The sequence below is a fragment of the Corvus cornix genome, chromosome 10 (assembly GCF_000738735.6).
Source record: "Corvus cornix cornix isolate S_Up_H32 chromosome 10, ASM73873v5, whole genome shotgun sequence".
NCBI lineage: Eukaryota > Metazoa > Chordata > Aves > Passeriformes > Corvidae > Corvus > Corvus cornix.
The window spans coordinates 4261702-4280839 of NC_046340.1; positions in this window are offsets into that span (position 1 = coordinate 4261702).

The following is a 19138-nucleotide window of genomic DNA, read 5'->3' on the forward strand; positions in this document are numbered from 1 at the left end:
TCCACTAATAATTGAGGTGATATCTTAGTCCCAGTTTCACAAAATTTAGAAGTGTCTTTAGAAAGAATTAAACCAATAAGGCTTCTCACACTTCCTACTAGACGTTCAAGTGAATTTCATCAAAGATTGTCATGCAAAAATTTCAATTATCATTCCATAAATACGGATGAAACAAATATATATTTAACCCATAAACTCTTTTATTCATTTCAGGATGACGAAATTTCAGATCTCTTCATGGTTTTTCCTTCTAAAAAATCTTTCTTTTGGCATAGCAGAGGGAAAGAAATTCCATTTTTGGACATGTGCATATTCATTTCCAAGGGAAAAACAGGACAACTTCAGTTTTGTATAAAAACTGCATCTCACAGAGTGAGTATTTTGGACACCTTTTAGATATAGCTTCAAACTTTTGTTCAAAGTTGGTGATTTGGCTTCTCATGGATCATTTGGATTAGAGGATGACAGTAGTAACTTCATGGAACAAAGACAAATATCTCCATAACACAAAGCTTTGTTTCACGTGCCTCTGCTAGGGGGGGAAAAAAGAAGAGACTGAAATAAATACTAAAATGGGAGCAACGAGGGTCTTTCTGATTGGAAAAAGTACTCTGAGAATTCTATAAAAGGATTAGCTTAGATTTGCATCACAGTCTTTTGGTGATCTTTTATAAAAAACTTCAGCATCTGATAACTTGAGGTCTTTCCTTTAGGCAGCTGCTGGACCATTTGTAAAATTAAGATTGTTCATTGCTCCTGCCACACTTCAGCAAAATCACCTGCAGACGCTCCCTCAAAATTTGACAGAAAATAAGATAATGGATGGGAAAAAAACACAATAGAAAACACAACTGCAGAAGCATCAAATCTATTTATTTTATTTTATTTTATTTTATTTTATTTTATTTTATTATGGTTTGCAGGATTTAACTGTTACCGTGCAAAGTAGGCAGTGCTGTTCTCTGCATCCAGCCTGGCAGAAAATTATCTTCAAGCAAAATCAGCAACATCTTGTGTCACAATTTAGTTCCTGGTATTGCTAGACCACAGAGGTAACTCTTGGCTAGAAAATTCCCATTACTTCAGTACTTTCTGCAGTTCCTTTTGGTTGTGCAGTGTATTTCTTAAGAGCCATCACAATTCATAATTGGTGGACTTTAGCAGAGGTGAAATTTCTTCTAGGTGACAGGTGATTCTAGATATTCCACACTTTGGAAGAACCAGGTTGTGACTCAGTCACAGCAGAATCTACCCATACTCCTTCACCTTAGTTTTGCACTCGTTTAAAGGGTTTAAAGGGATTATCTCATGGATTCACTCTTTTTCCTCTCAGGCAATGAGAGGCCCTGCTGTAGCTTTGTACTTTGGGGATGGTGCTGATAAGACCTGGTACAAATTAGTCAAACTGTTCACTCTGAGCTTGAGGGAAATAGGGGATCCAGCCCTGTTTTTAGTTTAACTACATCAGCAACTGCTTCAGGCATCCTGAACTGGTTATTTTGCTTTTGGAAAAGAGCAGCTGACATAACCACTCTTTATTTTGTGATGAAGCAGAAAATTCAGCAGAAACAAGCTGGTATAATGTGCTTTTTATGCCTTTTTCTTTGCCCTCCTCCATAGTTTCCATTCTTGAGTTCTTTTCAGGTGAGTTCTCCCACTCATAAAAGCTGACAGGTTTCAAAGGGTGCTCAAACAGCTGGTTCTGATGTCATGGCTGCCTTTTCCAGCAGGCATTGGCTTGAAACCCATCAAGTCTTAGCCATCTTTCATAGGGATCAAGGGCTCAACTCTAGAAAATATTAAAGCATCCAAACACTTGTGATTGCAGTGAGATTACTCATGGGCTTAGTACCTGGCTGATTCATGCTATAATAGGAGGCTCTTTGTGCTGGAGAAGGAAATAATAAGAGGCTTGACTCTGTAGCTTGTTAGGTGAAGTTCAATAGCAAAGCTCTCATCACCAAATAGTTGGTATTTAGGGGATGCTTCTATTTATAGAAGCACGCTTTCTTTGTTTTATTTCCTTGCACTGTTTATTCAGAGATTTATCTTTTCTGATTATCATAAATATGTAGGTTGCTAGAGGTGCTTTTATATGTCATGCTTCTTCCTCTGTGCAAGAACAAACTGATGCTTTATTTTATTTGCAGCAAATTGTTGCTGAGTATAGATGGTGCAGAGCAGAGAGCTTCATGTGTTTTCTTTGTTTCTTTGCGGAAAAATGAAGTGACAGGTGCTTAGCCTCATTTTTCATGCTAGCTTTGCCATGCCATTTTCACCAATAATGAAGGCAGCTGCCAGAGCTTGAGGAAATCAGGCGAAAAATTCAGCTGGCAGGTAGACCCAGTCACTTTAAGAAATGTAATCTTATGTTAGCAGATGGTAATTAAAAGCCAGAAGAAATAAAATTTTGTCTCAGTTTTCTGCACTGTTACATCAATTAAATCTGCAATAGAAATGCAAGCAGAAAATATAATTTATTTTCATGTGGCTACACAGTATGATTGTATGCAAATCTAATGATTTGTTTTGCAAAGACAATTGCAGGTTTTTTTAACCTAAGTAGAATAACTGATCATTTCCAGAGAGTGTGTGTGTGCAGTAAATCTTCAGCCTTTAATATGCCTAATGCAATGAAAAGCATCTCCTTGTTTTCTATTCGCTGTTAAACCTCAAATTATGTTCTGCTGTCTATACGCTTCCAGCTTTCAGTAACACCAATTTAAATCCCAGCAGTTCAGTCTATCTGAGTGTGGAGAGCTAATCTAGCTCAGGCCTCAGCAGGGGTGCACCCTGTTAAAAGAGAATATCCAAAAAGTGCAAGATTGAACTGGGTAAGAGTTGTTATGATTTTGCAGGAAAATGATGTTTCAGCTCTGACAAGATTTCTAAGGATTTTCTGTTGTTCCTGCTGCTTGCAGACATCTAGCTTTGAGGACAGGGCCTTATCATTTCTCATATGTCACTACTTATGGCTTCTAGGATCACGAACAACATGTGCAAATCACTTGAAGTGTGAAATAATTACATAATTAAAGCTCATTATGGCAGAGGCGAAATGCTGGTGTAGCTATGTCACTGTTTCCGGAGCTGGCTGTGATTTGCAGGGCTTTTATGAGTCATGCACAAATATTCACCCAATTTTAGAAAAATTCACCCAATTTTGAATGTTACAGTAGAATAAAACTTGAATGGTATTTTACTAAGTGTTGTTATTACTTTTTAAAGGACATAGGGTTATTTAGTTTAAAATTGATTGACCAGATGTTTATTTTGTATCTCTGCAGATCCAAGCCAGGTTTGTCTGTGATGTTGAAACCACACTTCCTTTCTTACCTGACTTGTACCGAGTCTGCATTAAAGACAAAAAGAAATAACTTAGACATGTTGTTTAAAAGTGCAGTTCCCAGTTCTTCTGTCCCATTGACTGATTGCTGATGACTTTGAACATAATGGAAATTTTATCGCTGTAGCTCCCATTCTAGTGAGACTGGCAGAGCAAGAAACATTTTTTTTTCAGTTTTTCTTAAGTGCTCAGTTGAGCAGAAATGCAAACACACTCCTTAAAGCTACAGTGATCAAAAGCATCACTTCAGACCGAGTTAATTCTAGTTGTGTCTGATGAAATTCCTGCTCATTTAAACATATAAAAATAGATGATCATATAAAGATGTTGTATTTTTATAAGTTCTTATGAGTAACAATGAATATTAGTTTTGAGTCAGAATTCACATTTATTTCACTTTTGCCCATGGAATACCTCCATGCCTTTGCATTTAAGAAAATACGTAGCATTTAATGGAGAGATTTCACCTAAGAAATTCGAGAGAGAGAAAAGCCTGGAGGGGGGAAGTGAGGAGGGGGCATCAAATGTATTGAGAGGGAACCATACCTCTCTTTCCAGGTGCAAATTTTCCGGAGTGGGATCACCTGTCATAAAGAGTGGATGGGATGAGTGTCAGACTCTTGATTGATGTCACACACATCACAGAGTGATGGTGGCGGTGACTGGAAACACCTTTATCTCCTGGCATGGTCTCTGAGGTTGGCTTTTGCTGGGTTCCTTTTATTCCAGGTCACCAAGTTTGCCCTCTGGTCACTGCTGCTGAGCACTGATGCCAGCAGGTGCAGCCTGGCCCAGTGGTAGAAGGGGAGCAGAGGCTGCAATTCCTGTCACACCCCACCCACCCCAGGCTGGCTGAGCATGGAGTGAACTTCAGCTTCTCTGGGGCCCAGGTGCTGCTTTCATACACACATCAGGTAACAAATGCCTTGACACATCCCTGAAGATGTGGGCAAGCAGAAAGTTTGACTGTATTAAAAAACCCCTCTGTTCATGCATCTGGGCAGCAGCAGGTCGCTGAGCCTGTGATTGGGGATGCCCCCTGCAACTCTCAACACGTTTCCTTTGCTCTTGCTGCCATCCTGACCCAGAATGTTCTTGGTAGCTCATTCTTTGAGCTCTTGTTCTCCCAGGACTGCTACTACTTCCATGTGGTGTAGTACTCTGAAACATTTGTGTCCACAGAGACCACAAATACATTTTCTCTAGAGACCCAAGCCATGGCTGATTCTTGGACCTGGCTGAAATGTTAGGGCATTTAACCCATCCTTCCAAATATCAGCTTGTAACTTCCTAGTTTTTGTAATGTTTGCCTCACCACACTGTCAAGCCTAAAGTACTTCTGAGTATCAGAGATTACAAAGGAACAAAATAAATAAAGGAATTAGCGAGGTAAGAGTACAAGTGTGAGACATTTTCCCTGCCTGCTCTCTTTGTTAAATGGGAGAGCACTCGTTAATGTTGCTTAATATTCTTTTTTTTTTTTTTAGCCTTATCACTGTACTTGGGCACTGAGTAAGGTACTCCACCACTGTTAAGTCTTTTGCTTTCTCTAGACACTGACATTTAACCTCTAAGTTGTTCAGCTGCAGGTGTTCGATCTGGAAGCTCCATTTGCACCTGGCTTTGCAAAGGTAAGTCTGTAAGAGACCCTGAATGCCTGGGGTAGCTGAGGATGTTCATTGTTGTCTGAGAAGCCAGGGCTGCTGGTTCTGAAATTTTATCTGTGCCCTCTGAGAAATGATCTTTTTGTATACCCAAAGGATAAAAACCCTTCAGCTAAGGCCTTCCAAAAAATGAATGCTGTATTCCTCCTGCCAGGACTTTGTCCTGAAGAAGGAAACAGATGCTTCACTTGATTTCTCCTCTCGCACAGAAATCAATCAAGAAAGTAATATGAAGTCAAATTTTGAAAATGTGCAAAGCAAACTCAATGCATACTGCCACTGGGCGTTCTATAAAATAATGCCCTTGCGAATTTTGTGGCCTTAGTCTTAAAGGGCCCTATTTGGGGCACTTAGAGAACGCCAATAGTCCTAAAATGCTGAACAGCCCTTCCTGATAAATTTGGGTTACTGGGTGTTTTGCATCCATCACTAAAATCACTGATAATAAATAAATAAGTTCTGGTTTCAGTATTTATGCCCTGTCCTTTGTGAATCTTGTAAGCAGTTTCCTCCTCCGTTTTCAGAGCTGACAGAAATTTCGGGCATGGTTTGAGAAATGTCAGGGGTGTTTGGGCTAGGAAATGCTGTGGTCTGAAAATCAAATCAGAGGGCTTAAGTGTGCTCTAAAAGAGGGAGGTGAAGTGGGAGAACAAGAAAATAGTTTGGATTCAGTTTGAATTTTTCTTTTATAATACTTGCCCTCAGTTAGCTTGTTCAGCGATAGTAATTTCTCAGCACCATGTCAGGTACATAAAAGAATGTGACAGCCTTCCCTGCTAGCCCAGGCTGCCTGATGGAAATTATCATTCATTATCATTATTAGTGTAACTACCCAAGCCCAAGCCTGATCCCATTCCAGTGGCACTGAAATGGCAACAATCCCAGTCACATCAACAGTCTCAGCTCAGGCCTGAAGCTCTATTATTCGAAGAAATCCAATGGTGATTACTGACTGGATTTCTCTTATTTTATCTGGGATTTATGTTCTGTTTTTTAATGGAGTGTGTTAAATGAGAAGCTTTAAAAGACTAGCTACTACAAGAAAAATAATTTAATGTGATTTTATAGTTTTTATATACATTACCAGATGTAGCCAATCAATCAATAAAGCAGCTTTTCTTGGAGAGCATTCTGTTCCAGTGGCTAAACTTCCATAATTACCCTGCCACCATAATTAAAAATTATCTAGACTCCTTCCTTCTAGTTTGTTCAAGTCGATGAGAAACTGGTAAGATGGAGTTACAGTGCAAGTGACATCTTATCACTTGGCAACTTTCAAACGCAGAGTGTTTCAAAATCAAATCTCTAAGACTGCACATTACTTTGAGGAAGTGTGTCAACAAAATGCTGTCAGCTCCTTGCCTCTCCACAAGCTGTACAGATTTCAGATGACTCTTAACCGTAGCTTGTCCATCAAATCAGCAGATGTCCTTTTTGGCACTATTGGTAGCACATTTAGGGTGGCTGGTGGCTTTTTTTAAAGGCAGAAAGGCGTTTCTGATTGTACCTGTGGCCTGAGATCTAGTTTTAAATGAGTAGAGAGGAACAAGTGATGCTTTTTGCTGAGGTACCTGGCAGTGGGAAGAAGGAAGCCCTGAAGTCTTTGGCACTTCGCTCATTTCATCTCAGATAGGGACGGGGTGTCCTGAAGGACAATGACTAATTGGAAGCTGCTTCTCTCAGCTCTAGAAAACGAAACAAACGCTCAGAGCACTTGCTCAGGCTGCAAAGTGTCACATGTCTTGATGGTTTTTCCTGCTGTCACTGTAGTATGTAATTTCCACCCTTTCAAGAGGGACAGCACTGAAATAGCACCCATTTCCCTGTCTGAGCAAAGCCTCTGCTTGCGAGGTGCTTCTGGCTGCTATTACCCCTCCTCTTGTGGACTGGCTCAGCTGGAGAGGTCCAGCTGTTTCTATTTTCATTGAAAGGGACTATAATACACAGATTCAGCAGGTTTGATGTTTTACATGCCAGTTTAATAGATTGTTAGGCTGGAGCATCTTGTCATGAGTTGAGAGATGGCAGAGTGCCTCTCTCAGATTTATGTGTGTCCTGTGGGTATCCTCGTGCTGTACTTACCTAGTGCCTTTTTGGGCTGCTTTTATTCCCTTAGGCCACTGTGCATATGCTTCTCAAGTAGAACAAAACTAAAGGCTGTTTATAGACTGCCAAACAAAGGTCTGTAGAAAGGAAAGCTGATTTTTTCCATCATGTGGATTCTTCAGTTTTAAATTTAAACTGGTGGAAACACCTTTGGACAGCTACACTTTAAAGGATATTTCTGTAAAATTTGTGTGCTTTGACTCTACTCTGCTTGCAAATTAAATCTGATTTCCTTAAATTCTGTAATAGCTTGCAGTTTTGTTTTTTTCTGGCACAAAAGCTCTTTCTGTTTGTCCTTCAGTTAGTCAAAGGTAGAAGGCTCCCCCTGAGAGAGAGATTAGTTTTTCTCACTGGAATTTCAAACTGCAGGATGACAGTCTTCTCTGGCACACACTGAGCTCACCACCATCCACAGTGTACATGAAATCATAATCAAAGACAGATGCTTTTGCCTGTTATAAATAATCAGTGCTGCTTGCATAGACCAGGAAAAATCCTTGTTTAGACTGGTCTTACTTTCTTTCTTGAACCCCTGTATTTCCCTTGGCCTTTCTTTTTTTTTTTTTTTCATCTTTTCTCTGTCTCTAATTCTAGGTGTTTGCCTAAGGAAATAAAAGGAATGGGGAAAGTAGATCTTGGCACTCTCTGAATTCTCGGTGGATTACCCTATGGAGTGAAATTAAATACACATGACATATAAAAGGGAACAGCCTTTTAATTTATAGCAAAAATCCCAGTTCACAATAAATCCGTTCTTTCCTGTTTGTTCATGTGCATGATGAGAACATGTCATATGCTTCTGTGAAGCTGATATAGGAGCTCTTTGTTCTGTGTAGGATTAATTTTTTTTTGAATTGGTGAAAGGTTCTCTGTAAATATCAAATAGCAATTGTGAATACACTTTTAAATTGGTGATCGAGTTCACTTGCTTTTATAGCAAAAACGATGGTGAACAGCTTCTTGTAAGGGCATTGTCCTGCCAACTACAAATTGTCCTCAAGTAGTAGTGAGATTTCTGTCATCTCAGGGCTCAGATTAGAGCCTCTTTTGGGGGAGTATTCTCAGATGTCTTTGTGAAAAAATTCTGCTCTGGAGGTGGATGCCATTATGGTTTTTTAGCCCTGGGCAGTGCTCAAAGCACTCCTGTGCTGAGTTTTGGGTAAGGTTTTCAGCTGCAGACACCACTGTAACAACATGCTTCTAATCCAAATGTTCTGCACTCTTCCTGACTAAACTGTGTGAATGTTTTGCTGTGGTGTTTTGTCCTCTAGACTCCCCAATTCTCGTGCTGGTTAATTTTTTCAGGAATGTATAGAGTGACAAGGCAGGGATTGTGAAAAGAGCCTCGCACCACTAATGGGTTGCTGCTACACAACCAACCATGTTCTGTGTTCTTACAGGAGTTTTGCAAAGTCCTGACATTAAGAAATGAGAATATAATTTTGCTTTGTTTTTTTAATCCCAGTGATTTACCACAAGAAACACCACTGCCAGTGCTTTGATAGAAATCCAGGCTGGTCCCATTCCAAGAGACCCAGGCTTTTTTCCCCCAAAGGTCAACTTGTTCATAATAAATTAGGGATTGAGAAGCCTTTTTTTTCTTTCTCCCTGCTTGGTTTGTTGGTTCTTTTAAACATATGGGCTAATTCCAGTATTAACTGCTTCAACTCTTATTTCACCATGGTAAAAAATAAATTGCTATAGTTGCTTGCCCATTACTATTTATAGCTTTCTCCTTTACTGACTGTTTTCCTCCTCTGCACAAGACCATAAATACATTAAAAAGCAAAGGAAGGAATGATTGATTTGCCTTTGACATGTAGGCTCTCAAGCTTGTTGATATTTTAGTCACATTAATTAATCATCTTATAGACTATAGGTTTTATTAACAGAAGCATCATCTGATTCAAGTAGTTAATCCACTCCTGAAAAAAATACACACTCTTGGCATTAAGGTGACTTATTGATATGAGTTGCCACAAGAACCCTGCCAGACAGGTCAGATGAGGTTAAACTGGCTCTTGGATTTCTGAGCAGCATTCAGGCTTTGCCTGTCACAATTTTGCCTGATTTTCCACTTCTCTGGGATTCATTTAAGAATATAATAATACAAGTCTAATGAGCTGAAATCCCCCTGCTTCAGCTGCCTTGGCAATACTATTTCCCCCCTCCTCTGCAGTGAGAAGGATCTGACTCCATTCAGCCACTTGCATTTTCCTCTCACTGAAAATTTCCTTGGCCAGCAGTGTGGGGAGTGTGCAAGGGAAGGCCCAAAGCAGTCCAGCTCTTTCATTTATAGCCTGTGTAACTCTGCCACTCTTCTCTTAGGATAGATTCCAGGGAATGAAAACCCTACGGAGCAAGGTACATGATCAAACTACCACTGAAATTCCTGCTCTATCTGGAGTGCCACTGAGTCTTTGTGAAACCTTTGAGTTAGGAAGTGGCATGTTTCCTGAGAGCAGATACTCTGTGTTTTGGATAAAGACATGGCAGAAATGTCACACTGAAAATATCCCAGTGGATATTTACACCCATTTAATCATCCTTTGGAGAAGTGAGGCAAGTATCACTGGTGATATGAATGCTGTGTATTGACTTTCCAGCTCTGCTGGATATAGCTTAATCAGATTTGGTTAATAAAACCAAAACATAAACTGTGCTTTGTTCTCTGGAAGAGGTTTCCTTTTTTTCCCCCCCTCCTTTGTTTTTTCTTTTTTTCCACCCAGTTGTTTTATTTGTCTGTCTCCGATAAAATGACAAATTAGAATGAAAGCAAATTAATTAACTTTATAAGAGAATGCTGTCTTCAGGCCACAGTTGCAAACAGAAGCATCTTGTCCAGAAGCATGAATTTCACTAAAATGTTGCATAAAATCCTTTCAGTTAAACCAATGTGATCTGCTTAAATGCTTGTTCTTGTGGATGAGGGAAACCCAGCTGATAAATATTTTAGGATGAATCATGCAGTTACTATATCAAAGTGAATTAATATAGTTTATGCTTTTGTGATTGACCAGCAAAAGCTCTGTTGCTGTAAGCCATCTGCAAACAGTCTTCACCTCCAGCCTTTTTTGAGGCTCTCTTTCATGAAAACCAAGCAGTTTACCTGTATCCTTTGTAGTGCTCTGCATGCACAAATAAGGCCATTGCCACTGAAACAGTCCATTAGACTGATTTTTCAAGCACACAAAAGGTATAAGCACTTTCTAGCGAGTAATTGTATATTTGACCTAACTCACAATGTTTGCAATCCTTTAAACTGATGTCACTTAAAACTAAGCCTAATTTGTCCTTCCCCTCACCCAGAGAAGGATATTTGTAAACCAAACCCATGCAGCTGTGATTTCATCTTAGTACCTGTTACACAGCTGAGGAGCCTGGCTTGATGCTGCTAACTGGTAGTCAGCTTGTCTGTGTCAAAATAGTGAGTGAAAAAAAATATTTGCTGTCTGTGCACAGGAGTGCAACATCAAGGATTTCAGTAGGGATGCTGTAAATAAAAAGGTTCATTACAAAATTAACAAGTTATGAGCTATCTAAGGATGCTTCACTCTCAGGCATGAGTGAAGTTAGCCTCTAGTAATTTATCAAAGCTGAGATGTCTTGGACTCTGTAAGCCTGGTTTAATTTCTCTAATGATGAGTCCACATCACAAAGTCACTTTGAGGAAAGTGGTGTTGGGGACAAACATGAGATTGGAGCAAGGTGAGTGGCTGGAGTGCAAAGGAGAACTTCAGCTCTGTTTTCTGAGAGGTGTTTGTGTGTGAAATGTCAATGTGTGTACCTGTGCTTCAGAGGCAGGCATGGCTAAATGGGAACGGCCATGAGCAGGGACAGGAACAATACTGGACTGCTGAGGAGCAAAGATGGAAGGTAACATGGGATGTAGCAGAAGCAAAAAAAGATTGTGAGCTGGATTTGGAGCAGCCTTCCTCTTTAGTTTGCTGGGGGGAATCAATCAATTCTGTCTAACACATTTCAGTTTGCATCATGTCCCTCTTACTTTTTGGTAGTCTGCCTCTGCCATTTGCCCAGATGTTAGAATGGCCTTTCTTACTTGCTCTTCATCCTGGCAGTTTTCAGTGGGACTGCCAAGAAAAATAAAACCTTCTTCCTTATTCTTCGAAAGCATAATCAGGGAGTTAAGAAGCCAAGATTAGTCTTGCTAATAAATGTGTACAAGAGAACTCCTTTGAGGATTTGTGTTTTTCTAAGTATTTGCTTTAAAGGATTATGAGTTTCTACCCTCCCCCAGGGACATTGTTGGAGTTTCTCTTGTCCTTCTCCGTATTGTGGAAGCGAAGAGGAAATACCCAGTCAGTCTGGCTATTGATTTTCCAAAAGACTCTTTTTTTCACCAATTTGGCAGTGGTAATGTTTTGCTTTCCAAGGACACTACTGAGACCCACGCCCTGAGGAACTGTGGTCAGTACTATCTGATTCCTCCAGGGAATAACAGCAGGGATGGTAGCTCTGTCAAATTAATGTGTGTCAAGGTCACCATTCCTCATGGGAGCTGGCTGACTTGCCTTGGAGAAAGGGACAAGGGTCTCTAGGTAAACAGAAATTGCTGTGTGATAATGAGCGAACATTCACAGATATCCAGAATCTTTACTTTGGGTTGCTTGAGGCTGTGTGAGAACACGTCTCAGCATCTTTGTCTGATCTCAGCTGGTGCACTGGAAAAAGAGCAGGCATGAGTGGGTGGAATTTCCACCTGGGAACAGAAAAGCTGCACAGCAGCCCCATCACACAGCGTGTTAGCCTCTGTCAAAACAGGGTGAATGGATTCAGCCTGATCAATGACTTTGTGCTGGCTGCAGCCACTGATTACTCTGAGACCATTCATAAATTATGGTTTAAACAGTAACATTTTTCAAGGGCTTGAAACAATTAGGTGCATAGATTGAAATAATGCAGTGTCAGGGTAGTTTTACATTGCGTGTCTGGAGTATGTGGTATTTAGTCTCTGCTGTTGGAAGCCACCATCTGTGCAAACATTTTAACTGATACCATTCTGAAAGAAATTTGATGAGCGGCAGAAGAAAAATAAGTTATTTAATTAATGATTTGGTTGCACATATGGACATGTAATCCCTGGCCAGATGCATTCAGACATTTTGGGTCTTACATAAGCAGCATGGTAGGTCTTTAGATAGCCAGTTACAGGCATCCACAATAAAGTTAATACTGCCAAAACCCCCTTTATTTTTTGGAGGTTGGGAGGTACTCTGTGTGTGCGTACTTCATCCCTCACCTCCTCTTGTGTTTCTTTTTTTGCCTTTTCAGTGCAGCAACAATTCCTTCAGCTGAGGCCCTTTGGATTGCTTTGATGTAAACATTCAAAAAGATCAAAGAGAAATCAAGGCTCAGCTGGTGGCCTTTCCCTTTAAAGCAGTGACTTCTAGGCCATGTCTCTGCTACAGATGTTTGCTGGCAGGGCTGTGTCAAGCCAGGTTTGATGGGGAATTTGATCCCTGACAGGCAGATTTGTGTGAGGAGAAGCCCTTGGAGCAGATGCAGTTTTTCTGGTTCAGCTACATGTGCCTGCTTGGCAGGAGTGAGCAGTGAATGGGCCTGGCTGTGCTCATGGTGCAAGGGCAACTTTGTCAGTTCAGAAGGAATTTGCACATGGGGGACCCTGTCCCTGCTCATAGTGCCCAGGCTGAGCAGTGTTCATGGATGTAGCTGTGCTGCCCAGGAAGCAAAGCAGCTGAGCCTTTAAAGTGATACTGCTCTATTGGCAAAGACTCTGAAAGAAATCTGGTAAAACAACTGTCTGGTGTTGAACTGTCTTCTGTTTTAGCAACTGGTTTAGTCTGTGCTGGCACAGAAACCCGCTCGGAGGCAGGCTTTTTTTCAGCTGGGATGGGTTTATCCTCTATAGTTTAATTCTATCTCATTTGTTGGAAAACCTTTCTATAAAAGCAAGACATCAGTTTCTCCCCCATAGTTGGGATTTTAGTAGAAATCCTGCTGTGAAGATCAAGAGAGAGATGGAATTTAAAATGTGACTGGCCTCAGAAGCCTTCTGATTTTTGGTGGAAATGCAGTGCTTCAGTGTTTGCCAGAATGGATCATAATTCCAGTGTTCTAAGAAGTGTTTCCTCTTGGTAATGACTTGAACATGTCAGTAATTTAGGTACTTAAGAATTCCTTTCATTTTCAGGATGTTGTGTTTGCAGTGCCAAGGAGATGCATTCTGGGGAAGGCAGCTTAATTTCTGAATGTCTAAAATGGAATTATGGGCTGCTGAGACTGTGTTTGACAGAGGTGCTGCTCGGGACACACATCTGTGCCTACAACCAACGATCAGAACTGCACCTTCTGGAACAGAAAAGAAATGACTCTGCTTTCTGCAATGAGAGCTGCTCTTGGCTAAACAAAATTTAGGGTGTGATACTGTTCTCTCCTGCCACAATCCAGGCATAATCTAGACTAAATTAATTTAATTTCTTACTGGTTTTGGTTTTTTGGTTGTGTTTCTTTTTTGTATAGGCACTAAACCTGTTCCAGGGTGTGGATTACATGTGAACTTCAATGCATGATACTGAACTCCCCTAGTGTGAAATCAGCTAAGTGCTACTTAGCACAAGTTTTGTTTGGTTGGGGTTTTTAGTAAGAGGAATTACCTTTACTGAAAAACAAGCTTTTACAAATGCTGTTTTCTAATGTCTCCATCTTTTTGAACACATTTGGAATTTACCCCTTTCCTAGACTTTTTGTTTTTATTTTATCTAAGGTTTTAGTTTTTATACTGTTGCTAGGTTTATTGAGCTTCCAGTAAAGGATTTTTTTTTAAATAATGATTTGAAGGTGTGGGGCTTTTTTTAAGGTATGACCTTCAAGCCTACTTTTGCAACAACCTACTCAGTTGGGGGACTGATCCAAAGCTCTCTGAAATCAAAGGAAAACCTCCAGAGGTTTCATGAGCTTTGTCTGGGGCCTTTTTGATATCATGAGAATGAAGGCATTTTTGGTTTTCACTGTTGCATTCTTAAATCTGAATAAGCAGAAAAATGGATTTATTTCTAATAGAAGCAGATCTACAAAAACAAAGGACCCATAGTTCTCTACTGTAAGGGATACGGTTTGGCAAGATCTAGAGCAGGTAACTCTTACAATGTGAAAAATGTAGACAATTGGAATTAACTGCAACCAAATGTACCCTGGAAGCACGGCTGTAATTTATAATGCAGTCAGGAATGCACTGCAGGCTCCTCAATCGATAAGCTAATGGGAAAAAAGGCTGCAATTAATTACAAATCAACTGGGTCAATATCCTTTAAATGAAAGATATGAAATTGCTAACATTTGGATGGAGCTTCTTTGCCAAGTTTATTTATAAAACTCATATAAAATATGATATTTATAAAAAGAATAAAAGCTCCTTTCACTGTTAAAAGGCAGCACTTTGAATGTTTGATTTCCTTTTGCTCTAAAAATTCAACTGAACTGACTTTATTTCAACAAGTTTTCTAGTGTGTATAAAAGAACTGAAGTAATCTTTTACCTTTAATTCAAGAGCTTACAGTGAAGCATAAGAGCTATAAGTAGGACTCCCAGGGTGATGCTGCCCATGACTTCATGTTCAAAACATCTAAAATGATGAAAGTTTGTGGCCAAATGGTTCTCCCAGTAGATGTCAGGACCTGAAGCGTTCTGACTGGTGATCTTGGCAATCTAATATCTTGTTACATTTATAGAAATAGCCCCAAAAAGGGCAGCCAGGGCAGCAGGAGGTGGGTTAATGCTGGCACTTGAAGGCAGCTTGTTGTGTGTGGGGTCTCAGCTTCAAACAACTCGGGGCCTTTACAATTTGCTAAACTGGGAGTGCTACTTACCCAGAACCCTTTTCATCTGGCACTGAGCATTTTTTCCATATACATTTTATAACACTTCTGCTCTTTATTAAAAAGGCGGAGGAGACTCATTGCCAAGGAGGAAATAATAGTATTAAACTTGTGAATGTCTACTTTTTTTTGGCTTTTAGATAAGTTTGTTTCATTACCTTGCTGCCTGCTTTTTATTGTCCTTTATTGGGGGCAGTGGATATCAGGGGATTGCATTGTAATTATATAACATTAATGAGACTTTAGCTGAAGTGTAACTATTCTTGAACTGTAACACATTTATTGATAGTGGAGAATTTTTTTCAAGCAGATGACAAAATGCCATAAAAGACATTGACAATAAAGGAAAAGGAGGACAAGTTTAAGGCTTTATTACTTAGTTTCTGCCCTGTACCTTCACTGCAGAGACTGCTGGATTTAATCTTTATCATCACAGAATTTCAGAGATATTACTAGGCTTCCCAGGTTGTCTGAGGTTCCTAGGATTGCTTGTTCACATTAAAAATATACAAGTCGTCTTTGTTGCAGAGAGAAGAGCAATTTTTTTTTCAACATGAAGACAAGGAAATAACATTCTGCCCACACAATGTTCCTGGGTCCAGCATGGAAGTCCAAACCACCGTATCCATGGGAGTTGCTGACATGTGATGTGTGAACAGCGTTCCTTTGTTTTCGTCATCTTTCAGGGTAGAATGAGGCTGCACTTTCCAAGTCAGAGAAAGAAAATATGAACATGTGGAAAGAGGAAGAGGATCTGGAAGAGCACGTGGAAGTGGGTGAGCACTGACCCATTGAAGGAGGGTCTTTACCCAATGGCAAATGTCTGGAGCAACCCCAAGCAGCAAGTGAAGGAAAAAGGATGGTTACTAACTTTTTTGGACCTGCCAAATTCAGAAGTACCTTGATGATGAATTTTTCTTTTCCACTTTGCCAAGTTTTATTTTTAAAAGAACACCTGGAGCCCCTTTTTATTTACTGGTCAAATACTGATAAATCAAGGTCTTTGCATTTATCACAGAATCACTGGATTTGCTAAGTTGGAAGAGACCCACCAAGCTCATCCAGTCCAACTCCTAGCCCTGCACAGGACCATCCCCAACAGCCACACCGTGTGCCTGACAGCATTATCCAAGCACTTCTGGAGCTCTGCCAGGCTGGTGCTGTGACCACTTCCCTGGGGAGCCTGTTCCAGTGCCCACTCACCCTCTGCGAGAAGAACCTTTTACTGATATCCAACCTAAACCTCCCCTGACAAAACCTCAGGCCGTTCCCTCCTGTCTGTCACTGGTCACCTGAGAGGTGAGATCTGTGCCTGCCCCTCCTCTTCCTCTCACGAGGAAGTTGTAACTGCAGTGAGGTCTCACCCTCAGCTGCTCCTCACACGGCTTCACCTCCAGACCCTTCACCATCCTCCTTACAGTCCTTTGGACACTCTCTAACAGCTTAATGTCTTTTTTTGTTATCACAGAAACCAGGGATTCCTGTGCTATTTAACCCTTTCAGTATATTTTATATCCAACCCAGTTGTCATGCCACCACTCCAGACTTTTGCTACTCGGTCATTTCATCTTTCATCTTTCTGGAGACTGAGTTCTGATTCGAGTCTCTATTTCTCACTTGCAGTGACAGGGAGAAATATTGGTCAGCCTCACCTGGGAGAGAAATTTATTATATAAATGTCCAAAATGTTTTTTTTTTTTATTATTATTTAATTATATATATATTATATAAATGTCCATAGGCTCTTTAAAAATAACCCAAACAAACAGAACACTTAAAAAAATTCTGAAATGACTGAAAAACTGAATGGCTGATACTATTTTAATAAAAGATAATATTAACACAACACTGACAACTATATCATTGGTTTAGTCAAAATGTTAGTGGCATCACTGGTGATGATACAGACACATGAAAATTACCAGAGAAAATGTCTGAATTTCACATTTATAGAAATGGCACTGCAAAGCTAATACTGCTCTTATTCCAAACACATTCCACCTGCTCAGGAAGTTGCAGATAGATTAGAAATGTTGATGAAATCTGTACAACAAGAAATTCTGTTACGTTGACATAAGCTGATTTCCCTTCAACCTGCAGAAGCACGACCATTTTTTTGTCTGCATTTTCCTCATTATATATTCAAAAGAAATTAAACACATGATATCTTCATTAAGAACATTTTTTTTTTATTAAGCTACAGAAACTAATTGGCACTGAAATTTGTTTTCACATACAATTCATGAGTCTTTTGAAAATTAAAGCACAAAACAAATACAACCAAGAAAAACCCAATCAAACAAAACCTACAACAGTTTTACATAGAGATATCTGCATTTCTAGTCAACTAAAGAATGCTGCCTCCACAGTTCTATTGTAGGCCACACTTCATTTCTTTTGACTTTCTCTTCAGTTAATCATTGGGTTTCCTAAATACAAATACATTATGACAATAATCAGGTTTTAATTTAAATTTAAATTAATTCCTTAGTGTATCGAGTCAAGCTGTCTTCCTTCCTTCCTTCTGATGTGGCTTTTTGGGGGAAAGTGAGTGTAACTTCATAGAATTTTTTTCTGCCTTTGTCATTGTTTAGTCAGCCATTCTTTCAGAGACAGACTCTGAACCTTTTACAGTCATTGGCATGGTGAGGCTGCTGGCATTGACTGGTCTCATGGTGTAAGGGGGAGTGGAAAAGGGTCATAGGGTAAGGAATTTGTGATTCTGGACAGAAGAATTGAGAGAGCTGGGAAGGGAAGACATCTTGAAAAATATGACGCTTGAGGTGATTTCTTGTCTTTTTGTTGTATGTTGCTATTTCAAGAAATAGCAGTGATCAGTTATTTGAAAAAGAGAAAACACTTATCCCAGTACTGCAGGCTTCTTGTGCTTTTTTTATTTGGATGACTAAAATTCTGGGACATACTACAGCATGGCCCTTCAATAGCTGAACAGCTGACGGAATAGAAAACCAGTCAAAGCAGCTTCTTTGGTGGGTTAGCTCCCACCATCCAGGCATGTCCTTTCATCTAAATTTCAAAGGTAGTGCAATATTTTCTTATTTGGAAAGGTTGGAGCAGGGGTGTGCTCTATAGTGTACATGGCCCTTTCTCTGTTGCATGTTATTTCCAGCATGGGGGGTGACTTTGCTTAATGTCAGCTGCCAACACAACAAGGCAGGCTCTGGACAGCACCAAGCCTCTGTCTCTCTCAGAAACATCTGCTGTGTGGGGAAGGCACGAAGTGGGGAGTGTCTCACGTGTGCTGCTTATATCTGATGGCCTGAGTTCAAATAAATAATGAAATAGGATTTCTTGCTTTGATTTCCAAGTGTGCTGTTACTTTGTTCCATCACCTTGCTCATTTCAGTTCGGTTTACCTGTTTGTAAAACGTGTTCCATAATATTTGCTTGATTTACTGTGATTAAATCTTCTGTTATTAGTTTAGATCCATTTTATTCTTATTTAATACATTATAAGAAATTTAAGTCTCTTCTTTGGAGAAGGTATTACCTTCATACATAATGTAAACAGAGCAGCACAAAATTCTGAGATGAATAAGGGGAAGCTGTGCAGCTGGGAACACAGAAAATAACATGGACATTTTTGCAAAGAAAGCTGGAGGTGTTGGGTGTTGAAGCAATGTCTCATAATTCATCCATACATGTGTTATCTGCTCTTTCTTCTAGAGGGGCTAACCTGATTTTTTAGCAATTTATTAAAGCATTTTAGGAAATCCTTGAGAGCTCCCAAAAATAATTCTATGAACCACATGTGTCTTTTGTGTGAACTGTACAAAGTAAGCCATATAAAACCAACATCTGGTAGGAGCGGGCTTTTTTAAACATGTATTTGATCAAATTGGCAAATGAAGAACTTTGTTTTCTAAATTAAGAGAACAGCCAATTTGTCATGAATTTTAATATAAACTAGCTTCTGACCTTTCTTCCTTGCATGTCCTCACATAATTCCTGTAATTGGTTTTAGCAGTCACGTACATTTATTCAACGCCGTATCTGGAATCAAATACTCCCTTTGATTTAGACTTAAGTTAAAAATACACACGTTCTTGATGTTAAGTCAGCCTATAACAAAGCTCAGTTGTTTGGCTCTTATGAGACAGCAGTGTAACAGTGCTACACGTGGGTTGCCTGAAACCAGCTACTGA